At 41.7% G+C, this 17632-nt stretch overlaps 1 protein-coding gene across 1 annotated transcript in view; it reads left to right on the top strand.

The window, feature by feature from the left end:
- The window catches only part of DRD2 (dopamine receptor D2), a 1132644-nt gene that overhangs the window by 1037444 nt on the left and 77568 nt on the right, over positions 1 to 17632 (top strand). The gene's annotated exons all lie outside the window — the stretch shown is intronic.

Genomic DNA, 17632 nt, shown 5'->3' with positions numbered 1-17632 from the left:
TTTGCCATAAATTCAGAATGTTAGCACTCTAGTTGCTTATTAGATCACTGTAGTAAAGCTACTGCTCACCAGGGAAGTCTGCTGCTGGTATTGAAAGTGCATGTTTCAGTCTGCATGTCAGAATGTTTTAATGAAATAGAAGAGGATTTGAGAAGTCACTCAAAATGTGCCCTAATTTTTTTTTGCAGCACTAATCATACTTTCTATGGCAAAATGAACCCCCTCATTTTGTTCCTTTTTAAATTAAATGTTTTAAGAGTTACCACTTTATTCCAACCAAGATGGCTTCAGGTGTGCCATACGTTTGTCATAAGTAGGACTGTTAGCGCTCTAGTTGTTCTTTAGAACACTTTGGGAAGCTGCAGTAGAACACAAAGGAATCAACTGACAGTCTCTGCCCTTGTTGGATGTACATGTTTTACTGAGAATGTCAGACTTCATTCTCACATGACTGAGAAAGATAATGTGAATTTACAGAAAATATGCTCTCAGTTTAGCTTATAGAACACCTTCCAAACTCTGTGGGAAAAGCATGAGAAAGTAGTTTTCTCTCAAACATGATTCACAATTCCTAAAATGAGTATGGTACCATCAACAAATGATTTATAATGCAACTAAATTCTTAAAACCTTCTATTAACTGCAATGCTTTTTAATGAGGTGCTATCATGTATATCGGTCCCAAGGTGGCTGCCAACACTTCTTGGATGAAGTGCTGACAGCCAATCAGATCTCACGATGAGATGTGTGGTTAGGCTCCGCCCAGATATATATGTGATTTTACTTTTGATTTTCTCAGGAACTACTGAACGGATTTACACCATTTAAGCAAAAGGCACGAGTCTGAACTGAGGACTACCTCTTTGCCAAATTTGGTGTAATTCCGTTCAGCACTTTGGGAAAATGCATGGGGAAAACGCAGTTTGGGACCCCCCTTTTTTCTCGGCCCCCGCTTGACGATTCACTGTGAAATTTTCAGGATAGGAGCGGACCGGAACTGGCCAAAAGTTTGGAAAATTTTGCAAAGATTCATCAATCGACGCCAACGCTATTCCAAATAGAATGTTGCAGATTTCCTATGGAAAATAGGTCCTAACTATAACTACCTACTGGCGACTGCCAGTAGGTTATATATATATATATTCACTGAAAAAACCATAGGTTTCACACATGTTATAGTTAGCGGAAATTTTACTGATAAAAAACCAGTGAAATTGCCCCGTTATAGTTAGTGCTGGCAACTATAACTCACGCGACCGCAATCCTCTGCTGATGCTAATACTGTATTTAGACACTTATTTGCCCATGTCTTCTTCCATACATTTTTAGCTATACATATATTACAAATATTTTTTTTTCATAAAGACACATATGTCATCAGCAGAGGATTGCGGTCGCGTGAGTTATAGTTGCCAGCACTAACTATAACGGGGCAATTTCACTGGTTTTTTATCAGTAAAATTTCCGCTAACTATAACATGTGTGAAACCTATGGTTTTTTCAGTGAATTTGCAAGGTTTTTTAAATGCTAATTCCTAACTATAACGTGTGTGAAACCTATGGTTTTTTCAGTGAATTTGCAAGGTTTTTTAAATGCTAATTCCTAACTATAATATGTTTGATACCTATGGTTTTTCCAGTGTCTTTGCAAGATTTTTAAATTTCTAACTATAATGTGTGTGATTCCCAAATTCAGTGAATTTGTATTGTTTTTTAAATGCAAATTTTTTTTATGTCATTTTTTGTAAGCCTTTTTATATAATAATATATGTACTATATCCTGCATTATGGAAAGGTTTTTTTTTTTAATGCATTTTTTTCCGTGCGCGTACGGTAAGCTGACGCTACGCGCTTGTAGGATACGCGTACGGTAAGCTGACGCTACGCGCTCTGGACGTCATTAGTGCAGCGCGCCTACGTGATACGTGCGTGCCGTACGCGTATACCCGGAAGCAACGTCGCGGTTACGCTGGGGCGTGTAATGCGCATGCGCCATACGTGATACGTGCGTGCGGTACGCGTATACCCGGAAGCAACGTCGCGGTTACGCAGGGGCGTGTAATGCGCATGCGCGAAAGTGACGTAAGCGCTGCGTAAGCGCACCGTAAGCGTCACGTGCGCGCACGGCAGGTCATGTGACTTACAAAGATCACTTTTTATTGGTTGAAATTACTTTCACTTCCAGAAACTTCCCACACCACACCCATTCCCCTCATTACTGCTTGAAAGAACACTTTTCATTGGTTGAAACTACTTTCAGTTCCAGATTCTTCCCACACCACACCCATTCCCCTCATTTCTGCTTGTGATTCTCTAGGAGCAGGAGCTGGATTGACATTGGGATACAATGGCAGAACAGCAGACCTCTTCTGAGAGTGAGGCCAGCAGCACCACCATGATCCAGAGAAGGAGGAAACAAAAGACTTCTTTTGTATGGGAGTATTTCACTTTTCCAGAGGGGGAGAAAAAGGTGAATGCTCAATTGGTCACTTGCACACTTTGTGGTCGTGTTTTATCAAGAGGAAATCCAAGGAGGAAATATTCCTTTGGAAATCACTCTATGATGAGACACCTCCAGGACAGACACCCAAGGACCTTTGCTCGACATACTGGAGAAAACTCTTCAGTAAGTCACCAGAGCCCAGCCTCAGATGCTCAGCCGAGTACATCACCGGCAGCTCAGCTGAGCCCTTCCTCTGTTGTTGGAGCCTCACCTTCTTCTTTTCCTTTGGACATCAACACTCGATTTGGGAGTGTTGAAATGAGGTGTACAAAATGTGGTGGTCTTATTGTTTTTGGGGAGGTCAGTCTTCCCCTTATTAACAATAAGATAGACCAGCATGTTTGTAGACGCTCATAATACTCCCATTCTTTCTTTCCTCCATCCCTGTATGAACCCAACGGCTCTTATAAGAGCCAACCTTACCTCACAATTTTTTTTATTTTTTTTTAAGCTTTCCTTTTTGCAAATTTTTTTTTGCTGTGCGCGCACGGTACGCGTAATTCCGTGAATTTCGCGGAATTTCGCAGAATACACCGTGCGCGTACGCTACGCGCATATGGCGATTTTTCGAAAAAAAAATAAATTTCATTTTTGCCCTTGAGGGTCCTTCTGGGACCCCCTGACCAAGGCTAGGGGGTCAGGAACTGTCGAGCCTGCCCCCTTTTCACATTATCCACCTTTTTTATTCACCCCCCTGACAGTGCGAGTGAGAAAATGGCGGCCGCCGCTTCCTGGTTTCGACCGATTCGAATGTTTACTATGATCTAACAGCCAATCAGAATCGCGCTCGCGCACGGCACCGTACGCGTACCGTAAGCTTACCGTAAGCGCACCGTAAGCGCACGGTAAGCTGCCACAGATATATATATTGATTTAAATGCTATTTTCTCAGAATCTACTGAACAGATTTACACCAAACCTACAAATGGCACTTCCCTGAGCTGAGGACTACCTCTCTGCCCAATTTCAAGTAATTCTGTTCAGCCGTTCGGGCTGTAGCTGTGTCTAAAGGTCCTATGGAAAAATGCATGGGAAAAACGCGTTTTGGGACCCCCCTTTTATCTCAGCCCCCGCTTGACGAATCCCCCCGAGACTTTCAAGGTAGGAGCGGAGTGTAGCGCCCCACCTATTTTGAAAAATTCGCGAGGATTCGTCGACCGGCGCTAAAGTTATTCAAAATAGAATGTTGCGGATTTCCTATGGAAAAGGGGTCCTAACTATAACTACCTACTGGCGACCGCCAGTAGGTAATATATATATATATATATATATATATATATATATATATATATATATATATATATATATATATATATATATTATATATACACTAAACATACTTACTTTCAGTCAGCTCTCTTCATTTATTGGTCCGCTGTGGAATCAATCATTCACGTTTAGCTTCCGCCAACTACATCATACAGCAATTGGCAGAGGGCCAGCCTGACTAGGCTTTAGAAAGGATTTCAGGGATTTGGACCAGAGCTCATGATGTTGTGGCGACCATCTACTTAAGCAGCCTATCCACACCCCAAAAGTATTCTTATAAAAAAAAAAATATATATATAGATAGATAGATAGATAGATAGATAGATAGATAGATAGATAGATAGATAGATAGATAGATAGATAGATAGATAGATAGATAGATAGATAGATAGATAGATAGATAGATAGATAGATAGATAGATAGATAGATAGATAGATAGATAGATAGATATTGGATTTTACGTTGGAAAGTGCTGTCTTCCACTTAGCCAGGCTCGCCCCGCAGGGTTGGGAGCCCCCGACGACAGTGTTGGTTTTTTGGATATTAATGGGGGGCATGACTCGCTCGCCTCACTGCAAGCTTTTGGAATTACCGGCGATTATTGCAGTTTTAAGGTGAGAAAGGGAGCCGAAGGAGGTTGACACCTCCGTGAGGCAGGTTCTGGACACAGGCGCATTATTGAAATTGTGGGGCTACTTACAAGATGATTTTCGGTGCACCAGCTTTGTCTTTCTGGCCATACTTACCTGCAACACCACTCCTGAGCTTGCGGCATGAATAACATCTCTGTGATTGTACCAGGAGTTTTACTGTGGCTCAAGGTGAACTATGGGAGATCGAGTATGGCAGCAGTGTGGCACCTTATATCATTGACTTCACCTGGGACACTGCACATGTGATGATTAAACCTTTGAAAAAAGCAATTCGCTGAACCGCGTCAGTTTCATCGCATCCTGTCTGTGCCTGCACCAATTGAAATAAAGCTGTGTTTGTCCAGAACCGGGCTTGGCGCATCTTCTTTTGGATTTTACGTTGGAAAGTGCTGTCTTCAACTTAGCCAGGCTCGCCCCGCAGGTTTGGGGGCCCCCGACGACAGTGTTGGTTTTTTGGATATTAATGGGGGGCATGACTCACTCGCCTCTCTGCAAGCTTTTGGAATTACCGGCGATTATTGCAGTTTGAAGGTGAGAAAGGGAGCCGAAGGAGGTTGACAGCTCCGTGAGGCAGGTTCTGGACACAGGCGCATTATTGAAATTGTGGGGCTACTTACAAGATGATTTTCGGTGCACCAGCTTTGTCTTACTGGCCATACTTACCTGCAACACCACTCCTGAGCTTGCAGCATGAATAACATCACTGGGATTGTACCAGGAGTTTTACTGTGGCTCAAGGTGAACTATGGGAGATCGAGTATGGCAGCAGTGAGGCACCTTATATCATTGACTTCACCTGGGACACTGCACACGTGATGATTAAACCTTTGGAAAAAGCAATTTGCTGAAACGCGTCAGGTTCATCGCATCCTGTCTGTGCCTGCGCCAATTGAAATAAAGCTGTGTTTGTCCAGAACCGGGCTTGTTGCATCTTCTTTTGGATTTTACGTTGGAAAGTGCTGTGTTCCACTTAGCCAGGCTCGCCCCGCAGGGTTGGGGGCCCCCGACGACAGTGTTGGTTTTTGGAGCTATATATATATATATATATATATATATATATATATATATATATATATATATATAATCTACTGGCGGTCGCCAGTAGATAGTTATAGTTAGGACCGAGTTCCAATGGGAAATCTGAAAATTCTATTTTGAATAACTTTGGCGACGGTTGACTTAGCTTTGTGAAATTTTCAAATCTAATGGGGCGCTCCGCTCAGCTCCTACCCTGAAAGTCTCGGGGTGATTCGTCAAGTGGGGGCTGAGAAAAAAGGGGGGTCCCAAAACGCGTTTTCCCCATGCATTTTCCCATAGGACCTTTAGTCGAAGGTACAGCCCGAACGGCTGAACAGAATTACTTGAAATTTGGCAAAGAGGTAGTCCTCAGGTCAGGCATGTGCCTTTTACATATATGGTGTCAATCTGTTCAGTAGTTCCTGAGAAAATGGCAGTTAAATGTACATAAATATCTATATGCACGCACCGTGCGCGCACGGTGCGCGCACGGGGCGTGCACCAAATGTCCGCGAGCGTAATTCTGATTGGTGGTTAGATGTCAGTCAACATTCCAATCGGTCGAAATCAGGAAGTGTCGGACGCCATTTTGTGTGTGACAGTGAAAAAGAAAGGTGGAGAACGTGAAAAAAGGGGCAGGGTAGAGAGTTCCTGACCCCCTAGCCTTTGTCAGGGGGTCCCTGAAGGACCCCGAAGGGTGAAAAAAACATTTAATTTTTTTTCAAAAAATCGCGGGGTGCGTGCACCCCCCAGGCGCCATTTTGAGTTTTAGAGGCAGAAGAGAGCTAAAAACACAAGTGGAGAATGTGAAAAGGGGGCAGGGTAGAGAGTCCCTGACCCCCTAGGCCTTCTCAGGGGGTCCCTAAAGAAGCTTGTAAATAAAAAAAAAACATTTTGTTTAATAAAAAATATTGCCGGTGCGCGCACGGTGCGCGCACCGTGAAAAACCCTTAAAAAACCCAAAACATTTTAAACTGTTTATAAGTTTATAGAAGATATTAACTATGCTGTTCAACTTTATCCAAATTCAAAAAAAAGAGCAGAGCCATTCCATATTACAGGATACAGTCAATCTACAACTATATACATAGGTAGTTTATTGTAAAATAAATATATAAAAAATATAATAATACATACATAAATTAGCATTTAAAAAAACCTTACAAATTCACTAAAAAAAACATAGGTTTCACACACGTTATAGTTAGAAATTAGCATTTAAAAAACCTTGCAAATTCACTTAAAAAACCATAGGTGTCACACACGTTATAGTTAGGAATTAGCATTTAAAAAACCTTGCAAATTCACTGAAAAAACATAGGTTTCACACATGTTATAGTTAGCTGGACATTTCACTCGTACAAAACCATTGAAATTCCCCCGTTATAGTTAGTTCAGCTAACTATAACTCGCGCGACCGCAATCCACTGCTGATGACGTCACATCCATTTAGACACTTATTTACCCATTATTTACCCATTTATTCTTCCATTAACCTTTAGGTATACATATATAAAAAATATTTATTTTTCAGAAAGACACATATTCACTGGATGATGTCATCAGTGATGTCATCAGTGATGTCATTTGAGATGTCATCAGTGATGTCATGAGTGATGTCACTGACCATGTCATGAGTGATGTAATATGTGACATCATCAGCAGTGGATTGCGGTCGCGCGAGTTATAGTTAGCTGAACTAACTATAACGGGGGAATTTCAATGGTTTTGTACGAGTGAAATGTCCAGCTAACTATAACATGTGTGAAACCTATGGTTTTTTTCAGTGAATATATATACAGTTCAATGCTCTTTCCCATGTTGGAAAAAAGCACGACACAGCTCCGGGTATAAAAATGGCTTTATTGCTCTTTAAGGCGCAAGGAAAATGAAGTCTATGAAACACTTGGGCAGACGCGTTTCAGCCGTCCAATTGTCTTCATCAGTGCCGGTTCCATGGGCTTCTTGATCTTCCAGAGAGTCAAGCGATGTTCTATTGATAACGGGACTACTCCCAGTCAGGTGGTCTCTCGCTCCTCCTCCACCTAACAAGTTGCAATTGGCCTTGCGCTCACACATCTGGCAGGTGCATGCTGGTTAAGGAAGTCCGTTAAGGAGGCCGTATTCAGTAATAGGCATTCCAGACACCATGTGATGCCCCAATTTGCATTGGATACAGTTCCCAAAAAGAGCCACCATTGCCTGGAAATATTTAGCCATTTCTATTAATCCCTTATCAGGCAATCAGTATTGCCTACTCTCTACCCCTCAGTCCGTAATCCATCAGAACCGATATATATGTATATATATATATGTCCAATTACAGCACAGTAAGCCAGAAGTAAAATGATAATCGCCTGGACATCTACTTACCTACTTAGGAGAATAAAATGCTTTTAATTTCACAATGACGCAACAAACCCACTTAGGGATTACTTTTCTCCTGGGACCACATGTCCCAGCATGCAGCATATTTGGAGAACGCACTTAGCGCAGGCCGGAAAGGCCACTAATAAACGAAAGTCCATGCATAAAAGGAGATGTCAATGCGCCAATTGTAATAGCAAGACAAGCCCCTGATGACGAGGCGGAATGCCTGGAAACGCGTTGGGCGCAGCAATGAATCTATCGGGATGAAGAGGCGATTCTGAAAGGAGGAAGCCTTTAAGCAGGCATGCTGTTCGTGTTCCCCCTCAAAGCTTGTGGCAACTTTGATGGACATATTTTCACACGGTAGCTCTGCCGTGGAGGGGTGAACCATCTGGAAACTCACAGAGGCTGGAGCTCGAAACTATCTTTGAACTCAATTACAGCACAGTAAGCCAGAAGTAAAATGATAATCGCCTGGACATCTACTTACCTACTTAGGAGAATAAAATGCTTTTAATTTCACAATGACGCAACAAACCCACTTAGGGATTACTTTTCTCCTGGGACCACATGTCCCAGCATGCAGCATATTTGGAGAACGCACTTAGCGCAGGCCGGAAAGGCCACTAATTAACGAAAGTGCATGCATAAAAGGAGATGTCAATGCGCCAATTGTAATAGCAAGCCAAGCCCCTGATGACGAGGCGGAATGCCTGGAAACGCGTTGGGCGCAGCAATGAATCTATCGGGGTGAAGAGGCGATTCTGAAAGGAGAAAGCTTTTAAGCAGGCATGCTGTTCGTGTTCCCCCTCAAAGCTTGTGGCAACTTTGATGGATATATATATATAGGGTGTGCGCACGGTGAAAAACCAGAAAAAAAAAAAAAAATACATAATTTAGCATTTAAAAAACCGTACAAATTCACTGAAAAAACCATAGGTTTCACACACGTTATAGTTAGGAATTAGCATTTAAAAAACCTTGCAAATTCACTTAAAAAACCATAGGTTTCACACATGTTATAGTTAGCTGTACATTTCACTCGTAAAAAACCAATGAAATTCCACGTTATAGTTAGATCAGGTAACTATAACTTGCGCGACCGCAATCCACAATGTGTCATTTCAGATGTCATCATTGATGTGATGAGTGATGTCACTGACCATGTCATGAGTGATGTAATATGTGACGTCATCAGCAGTTTATTGTGGGCGCGCAAGTTATAGTTACCTGATCTAACTATAACGTGGAATTTCATTGGTTTTTTACGAGTGAAATGTACAGCTAACTATAACATGTGTGAAACCTATGGTTTTTTAAGTGAATTTGCAAGGTTTTTTAAATGCTAATTCCTAACTATAACGTGTGTGAAACCTATGGTTTTTTCAGTGAATATATATATATATATATATATATATATATATTTTTTTTTTTTTTTTTTTTTTCATACACTAAACATACTTACTCAGAGTGGCTTTCAGTCAGCTCTATTCATTTATTGGTCCGCTGTGGAATCAATCATTCACGTTTAGCTTCCGCCAACCACATCATATAGCAATGGGCAGAGGGCCAGCCTGACTCAGGCATTGACTGTGACTGACTGCATTCTGCTCTTGTACAATGTCATGGACTACTGGTGCATCGAGTGCTTTTACATTAAAAAGTTTAAATAAAGTTGTTTAGATCTTAGACACTGCTTGTTTCACTTAAATGAGAGCCCAGCAGCTCCGCTAACCTTTCAGGCCTCCTGTCACACAAGTCTTTATGCAAAAAAACATTCATAAGGAAACTAAGCATTGCAAAAGCCAAAATATCAGCAGCCAATGCATAACTATTGGCTTTCCCAATGCTTGTTTAGGTTGAATAAATAGCTCCTAAAACCAACAGACTCCTGTTCCGTAAGTGTGATAGACTTCCAGGAAGTCAGGAACATTAGCCAAGCAATTTATTAGAAAGCACTCACGCTGCGCGAAGAGCGACTGATTGTGAAGTCAGCAGGAGCAGAAACAGTAGGTTGCATGAGAGAGTTCCTTCTCCTTGGCACCAAAATGAGGCTGGCTGAGACAGAAGCTCCTGGTATCTTTTTGAGGATGTTTTATATGGACATGCTTTTCAGAAGACAGCAAGAAGCACCGCGTGAGTGTTACATTTTATAGGAAAGCTTGTAGCGCTACTGCAAAATCCCTTCCTGCGACACTTAATATGACGAATAAAATGGGCTTGGATGCAGATACATTTTTTTTAGCTCGTGGTGACTTCGAATCAGCTGACCACCAAACCCTTGCCTCAGTGATATTGGCTATATTTCTAATGTAGTCTGGGATTTGGTCTGTTTATCCTGACTCGCGAAAGATTTTAACGCAGATAGGGCAAAAGGCAATTTTCTTTGTTGTTTAACTTACAAACAAATTGGCTTCAGTGGAAAATCTGCGCAAGGGGGTGTACTGGCAGTACTTAATTTGTAATAAATCTCACACAAAGGGGTATCAAGAGGAGCGTGGATTACTGTGACTGTGTAGTGCAAGGCATTCTTCAGGACCAAAATTGTAAGTTACTCTGCGAGTCACCAGACATCTCTACCACGCCGGGGTGCGCAGCATGTAAGAGATCTACCTGCTGAGAGAGTCTATTGGCGGTTGGGTCGGACCCAGCCTTCATAATCAGGTGCCATCTGGCCCGCTCAAGATGGTGGTGCTACAAGTATAGCTGATTAGCTGATTGTTTGATCTAATTATACTATTTTATCATTATTATTTGATTTTATACACGTTATACATAGCAGAGTGACTTACAACTTTGGTCCTGATGAATGCCTTGAACTATACAGTCATACATGGCAGAAACATGTTGACCACAAGAGAGGGAAATATCCATATCCCTATTTCACTGTGCTTTTCAATCCTATCCATTGGGGCATTTGAATAAAGAACTTTTGCCACCCATGAGGTTTATTCACTTTTTCTTTAGCATTCTGCCCCTCACTCTGCCCCTATAGGTAGTAGTACTACATGTGCTATGGAACCTCCCTGCTCCTTTCCACGGGAAAATCGTAGCCCACACTAGTACTTAATTTGTGCCTGAGGTTTCCGGTGCTAGGCAACTGCACTTAATTGTCAGCAACTGCTCTAGTGACAGTCCACCACTGTCTTTTTCAATTTCAGTTAGAAAACAACAACCGTCTTTATTAAGTCAATATACATTGAAAATGAAGAATACTGGCTCTGATGCCATTATTATAGCTTTGTGTGGCCCATTGGCACACCTGTTTGAGTGCGGTGGTTAGGTGTTATGCTAGTACTCCCATTGGCAGCGCTGGCAGGGTAGGGGTGGTGCAGGCTGCATTGGCCTTCCGAGAATGGCCTTGGCATTTAATATTTTACAAATTAAGCACTGTGTACTGGGGAGGGAGGGTGGGTGGGGGTGTAATACAGATTTCAGCGCATCCCGCATTCACAAAAGAGCCTTTTTCAAAAAGGCACCAAAATCTTCACTGATGGGCCTCCCATTCCCTAGGCTTAACCTGAGAAGACACAGGGCTACTCAGCAGAAGGCACAGTGCTGGCAATGGAGCGAAACATCCCTTGGCTGCTTTGCCGACTCCCTACTCAATTGGCCGTGTAAGCCACGAGTAGTGAGACACAGATTTACATTCCCACTAGACCTGGGTGAAATTTGTGTACTTTTCTTTGCAGAAAGTACATGTAAAGCATAAAAAAGTGAAATTATAAGTTACTACATGAAATTTTGCACCACAATTTTGCACTTTTTATTGCTAACTAAGCCCTTAAGTCCATTGTTCATGCAATGATGTACTTTGCTCTAAAATCTATACCACATAATGGTATGTGATGTGAACAACATTCGCTCACATACAATTCATTCTCGTTCTTCCGGTGCTTTCGAAACAGGATTTATACCCACATAAGGGGACTGCTATGGGTCTCGCTTAAAAGGATGGGGGTTCCCAAAGCGCTGCTTACCTGCTAATAAGACTTCACTAAGAGAACTACGCTCAAGTTCGCTGGAGTTCCAAGGGGCAACTACCTGACCGAATTTCAGTATGTAGAGGGGTGAGACAGGGGTGCGTTTTGGCCACGACTCTTTTCTCACTCTTTGTAAACGATGTCATGGTGTTTCTACTCAAAGGTACCATAGACGCTCCTAAGTTAGATGGGGTCTGCGTGTCAGCTGTTCTATTTGCATGCGACACCTTGTTAATCACTCAAACTCCTATGGGTTTGCAACAATTATTGAAGAACTTTCGTGAGTTCTTTACTTCCTAGGGACTGGAGATTTATATTAAAAACAAATACATGGTAGTCAGACCCCTCAAATCCTTTAAAGGTGATGTACATTTGGATAGGGAGAAGCTGGAACGTGTCTCTAGTTATAAATACCTGGGAATCATGCCAGATAGTAAGGCCTCATGATACCCGCTTTTTCAAAAGCGGAGGGCCGTGCTCCAGTACCAAGCAGCGACTGTTCATAAAAGACACCTGGCATCATTCACAAGATCTACCCTCCCTGCAATGGAAGTGTATATATTAAAGGCACTTTATGATGTCAACATTTGGGGCCATAACAACTGTGAGATCCTGAGTAAGAACAGGTTTGTTCATTCTCTGATGAATCTCCATAAGAACACCCCCCTGATCACCATGTTGTTTGATCTAGCTCTTTAAAGGGTGGGTAGTATTGCAAAGTTAAGACCTCTGCTATTCTGGGTGAGGAGTTGGTCTGCTGAGGAATTTGCACCATATAGGAACGCAGTAAAGGAACTTTTAATCTTAGCTAAGAATACCATTTGTCCATGGTTTAGACACATACAACAATGGTTCTCGAGATTAGGACTGGAAAGGTTCTGAACTAATCCAGAAGATTTAACAATGTCCTCTACAAAGCAACTAAAACTCATTTATTAGGAGTATGTCCCAGATAAGCATTTTTGCATTCTTACACTGGGGAGACCAACAGAAGTGTTCTTGACTGTTAAGGTTACTCCAAGTTATGAGATATTTTTGGATACACCGCAACAAAAGAGGGCTAAATGTTTATATCTGAAATTTCAGTATGTCATACTAGAAATAAGCTTTTTTACATCTAAGTGGTCTGTTAGAACCCAAAGAGACCCTATTGATATATGCCCAATGTGCTCCCTGCCTTGTAAGGTAGACATTAGTCACAAGCTCTTCTTTTGTAAGGCCTATGCTATCCCATGAGCAAAGTGGATCCGACCACTCTGTATCAGGCTCAGCTTTAGACGCCTAAATGAAGCTTTAAGGGCCTTGGAGAGAGACATATCAATTGATATTGTGTCCTCCTTGAGCAGGTACCTGTCTGCAGTGGGGAGATTGCGGTAAATCAAGGACCTAAAGTTTTAGCCCAGACTGTATTGGATACATATGTTTTTAGCCCGTTTTTGCAAATTTGAAACTGCATATTGCTTTTAACTGTTGTATAGTTGTATATCTTTTCTCGCTAAGAAGACTGATAGAGGGTATTACCTTGCACTTTACCGGGCGTACTATTATATGTATAAAATCCTCTATAATTGTTTGGAATTTTTTTTCTTCTAGGGGGACATAAGCACTTTATTACGATTTTAACTGACCTAGAATATTAAATATGCATCACTGGGCCTCAAAAACCAGCTGATGGTATTAGCTTTTTCACTTGTCCAAATCTTTTAGAAACTGTGGAGTTGTAGGCCACATGGCTTTCTGTTGGATTTGTTGAACTGTGGTTCTATTTGATTGATAATATATTTCATGAAGATTTTAATTACTGTGTTATTGGATTGTTTTTATACATTGTTTTATGGATGAATTTTCAGCAAAAAATGTTTTGACTGGTTAAACACACATAAAACCATTTACGTGTCACTATCATAATGTGAAATACCTGAAAGTAAGGGAGATTACAGCTGCATTAAAAAAAGGACTTATTTATAAAGGTAAACTTTCATTTTTGGTGTAAGTTTACAATTTTTTGCTATTCACAAACTACGAGTGTAGTTTACGTGTAGGCCCACTCCTATGACCTTTTCTTGCGGCGGAACGCCCACCCTGCATACATTATACCTGACGCAGGTATAATGTAGCGCAGGGGTTCACCAAGTGACACATCTCCCTAGATGTATCACTTTGGAAATATGGTGCAACGTGGCACATTATTTATGCTGTGACAGCATCACAAAAATGTGCTGCACCGACTGCGTAACTGTGTCACAAGGGCTCATAAATGAGGCCCTCACTACTTTCAGTGTGACTGCTTGTTCCTCCAAAGCTCTCTCTCATATGCTTTTAGCCTCATGAAAAAAAAACTTTTCTGGCCCTTTCGATGAGCTGTAGAATGAGGGAGTTGAGTTTCTTTTGTAAACTCATGATTTATTTAACTTTATATATAAGCCACTCAATAAAGATTATCTGAAAGGCACACGAAGACAAGTTAGTTTTAGTAAGGGCACATAACTTAATAATGTTTAATCTCGTTACTACTTGCAGCCATACAGAAGCAAAACACTAAAATATTTAAAGCAAATTCTGGAAGCTATTCGCATCATTAAACCCGCAACTTGGTACCATTTAACTTAGTTGAAAGAGTTGTGTGAATTCTTTGATTTCCCACTGGCTGAGTTCGTAAATATACAGTTGTGGAGAGAATTAATATTCACACAAATCTGCCAGCAAGCGAAGTTGTTTGCAAAAAGTGTTTTAGCAAAAACAATTTACCTTTTAAAACTAGAAGAGAAATCGCCAGCCGCATAAAGCTTTTAAACCGCTTTCACCCGCATAGTACATGCTTTGCACGTTTCTTCACTGCATTTTCTTTATTAAATGTAAACTTCACAAAATGGACGTAATGTCATGCCAGTGAACGGGGTGTAAAGTTAAATGGAAGATACCAGTCATTGGACAGTCTGTCCTCAACTCACTGTGATGACAACACCCATGTGTGGTCCCCAAAGTGTCACTGGGGACCTTGATGTTCCCTTCAAATGGATGCCCAATGTGTGCCAACGTCAGGGTGGTGCTCATTCAGTGACATCGCGTGGTCTTTTTGCAAATGAGCATGCTTCAGTAACAAGAGTCTGAGCGGAGGGTAATTAATTCTCTTATGTGCATGAAGCCCTTCTCCCATGCCAATGGTGGCACGCCTTCCTTGGAACCAGCAGTGGAGCAAAACAAAAAGCAGCTCTACCATTTCAAAATGGCCCATCGGCTGTTTATCTAATTCCGATCAACACCATTGATTATGGGCATTTGATTCGATAATCTGCCCTCATGTTTCCAATCCTGCACTCATTTCACAAATGCATTTTGGAATTTGCACTCTTGGTTTCTCTTAATTGAATCAGTCTGTGATTGTTTGTTTAAGGGAATACTGGGTGCCTCTGCTACCCACCGTACACCAAGCCCCTCATTATGAGTCATGCAGAGTGTGACCCCTCTTCCTTGTTTACCAGGGCCGGACTGGTCACAGCAGGTCTCGGGCATTCGCACAGGAGGCTGGAGGGTGGGGGGCCGTGGGGACCAGTCCGACAAAATTGCCTGGGCTGCTTTGCGTTGCCAGTCCGGCCCTGCTGGCCCAATATTCCTACTCCCAGTTTTTCTGGTAATTGTAGAGGGTAAAATCGCATGAAATGTTGGTTGCAACAGCAGCCAAGCCTCTGTCCCTGCAAAGGCACCTTTATTTCTTTCCCTCCCCTGACCTCACCTAGCCTCCCAACATAGCTCCCTCCACCCTGACTCAGCACCTGCCTGTCAGCTAACATTTACCCTCTGCTTAGCGCAGGGGGTAAATGTGAGCATTAATCTACCATGAAGAAGTAAAACTGGCAGAATTCTGCCCAGTAAAGCCAGGTCCCTATTGTTATTCCCCATTTTGTGGGATCAACTCATAATTGCATGGAACTGGAGGGGTGATACCACGTGATAACATCAATTTTTAGTGTGGAGTTTGCACGCTAACAGTATTATGCAACTAACAATAAGAACCCATTTGTTTGTAGAACTCCTGATCCTAAACTAACCTTCAATTTTAAATAATGATTTGCAAAGTTTCTTTCTCTTTTGCTAATCTATTACTCTTGGCCTTGATTCAAGGAGCCCAAATTGCACTGAGATTGAGGCCATTTGTGTTTGTTGTTTGCAAAGTAGGAATCGATTCTCAATGCTGTTAGTGCTTTATCCTTTGGGTTTAAATCGCAAGAAGTGATGTTATTTGGGAGAGTCAGGGTAGAATGGCTTCTAGTTATTTTGTTAAGGAGCAAAGAGTGTTCTTTGCTGGCGTCATCCAGGTGTTTGACCTGGGCCAAAATGAGGTATGGATGTGCTAAATCAAGGAGAAAAGAAAGGAAAACATAGTCAGAGCTTTTGGTGGCCCTTGTCCAGGGCTTCCCATCCTGGCGTTGGATGCGTGAGAAGAGTGTGTCTCACTTTCAGAATAAATGTCCCTGAACAGAAGTATATTTGTTATTGTGTTTTCTTTGTCAGACAGACCCCATTGGTATTATCTTTTTGTATAAAAATTGTTTCCTTGATTAGTGAGAAAAATAGAGAAACAAAACAAATCATTTAATAAATATATATATTTTTGATAAACACTTACTGAGGTGTGGTACATTTATAAAAGTCTAGTACAAAATCACTATTGATTGTGAGAGAAATAATCAGGATCTGAACCAGTACCCTGTGGTACTTACCCAGTGGTGCCACTTTTAGCTTTATAACTATTAACCCAGCTTCCGAGAGAAACAGGGTGACCCCATTGATCTTAATGGCCAGAACAGAAGTGGGCAAGATGCTTCGTTTAGTTTGTTTTTTACTAAGTGTAAGCAGTGCATATTAGGATACACTTCAAGGTTCGAATACATTTATATAAGAAAACTAGACTTGCATCTGGCTAAATATATCTGCTGTATAAACAATACAATGCAACAAAAGTTAGAAATCATAAAAACACCAACATATGCAGACTCAAATACACAAAATAGAACTAACACGTTCTTGCCCATGCTCTGAGCATTTTAAAATCTCATTAAATGAGGATAACTGTACACGGGTGGTTTCACTACTGTGCATAATGTGCCCCAAAACCACAATTTTTGCTGTTAGACTGGCTGCAGCGGTAGCCAAAAGACGCAGTAAACACCAGGAAAGACAAGACTTGGCATTCCACACTAGTTAGACCCCAACCCACCAGGGAATAGTTTACCTCATCAGATGCCAGCGCCTTTCGTTGATGAGACAGACTTCATATGGCAGTAAGTATCTCAATACTGAGCTTGCTGTCCATGTAATAAATGAGGCACTGTTCTACTTTGGCACTATTGGCATGGGCCCTTTGTCAGTTTTTGCGGCTTCCAGATCCCATTCGGATATTTAATAATCACACACAAAGCTCTATACACAAACAGATCCACAGTCAAGAGAAAATCCATTCAGAAGCAAAAAGTGGCCAAGACAGTGAAGACTCCTTCAAGATTGGTGCTCTCTTTCTGGAAATTACCTTATGTTCATACCAGGAACCCAAAAGTAAATCAAAAAGCAAATCAAGACCCTCCTGAGGAAACCTACCTTCAGCAACACCTACATGCTCTCCGCCGTGTGAGCTGTGCTTAATTCACACCCTGTTTTTGCCCACAGCAGTCAAGGATTACACTCTGCACCTTCACATCTTTCCCAAAACAACCAAGACCCATTGTTGTGGAAGCATACTATCGTATTTCCTCCCAGAGCTGTATGTCACGATCGCACCTGGTATTGTCTACCACATTTACATTACAGCATCATCAAGCACTTTAGGGCAAACCTCAAAG

This window comes from Triturus cristatus, chromosome 3_2 (genome assembly GCF_964204655.1).
Source record: "Triturus cristatus chromosome 3_2, aTriCri1.1, whole genome shotgun sequence".
Lineage (NCBI taxonomy): Eukaryota > Metazoa > Chordata > Amphibia > Caudata > Salamandridae > Triturus > Triturus cristatus.
The sequence above is the reverse complement of the archived record's forward strand: the minus strand, read 5'-3'. Positions and strand labels throughout refer to the sequence as shown.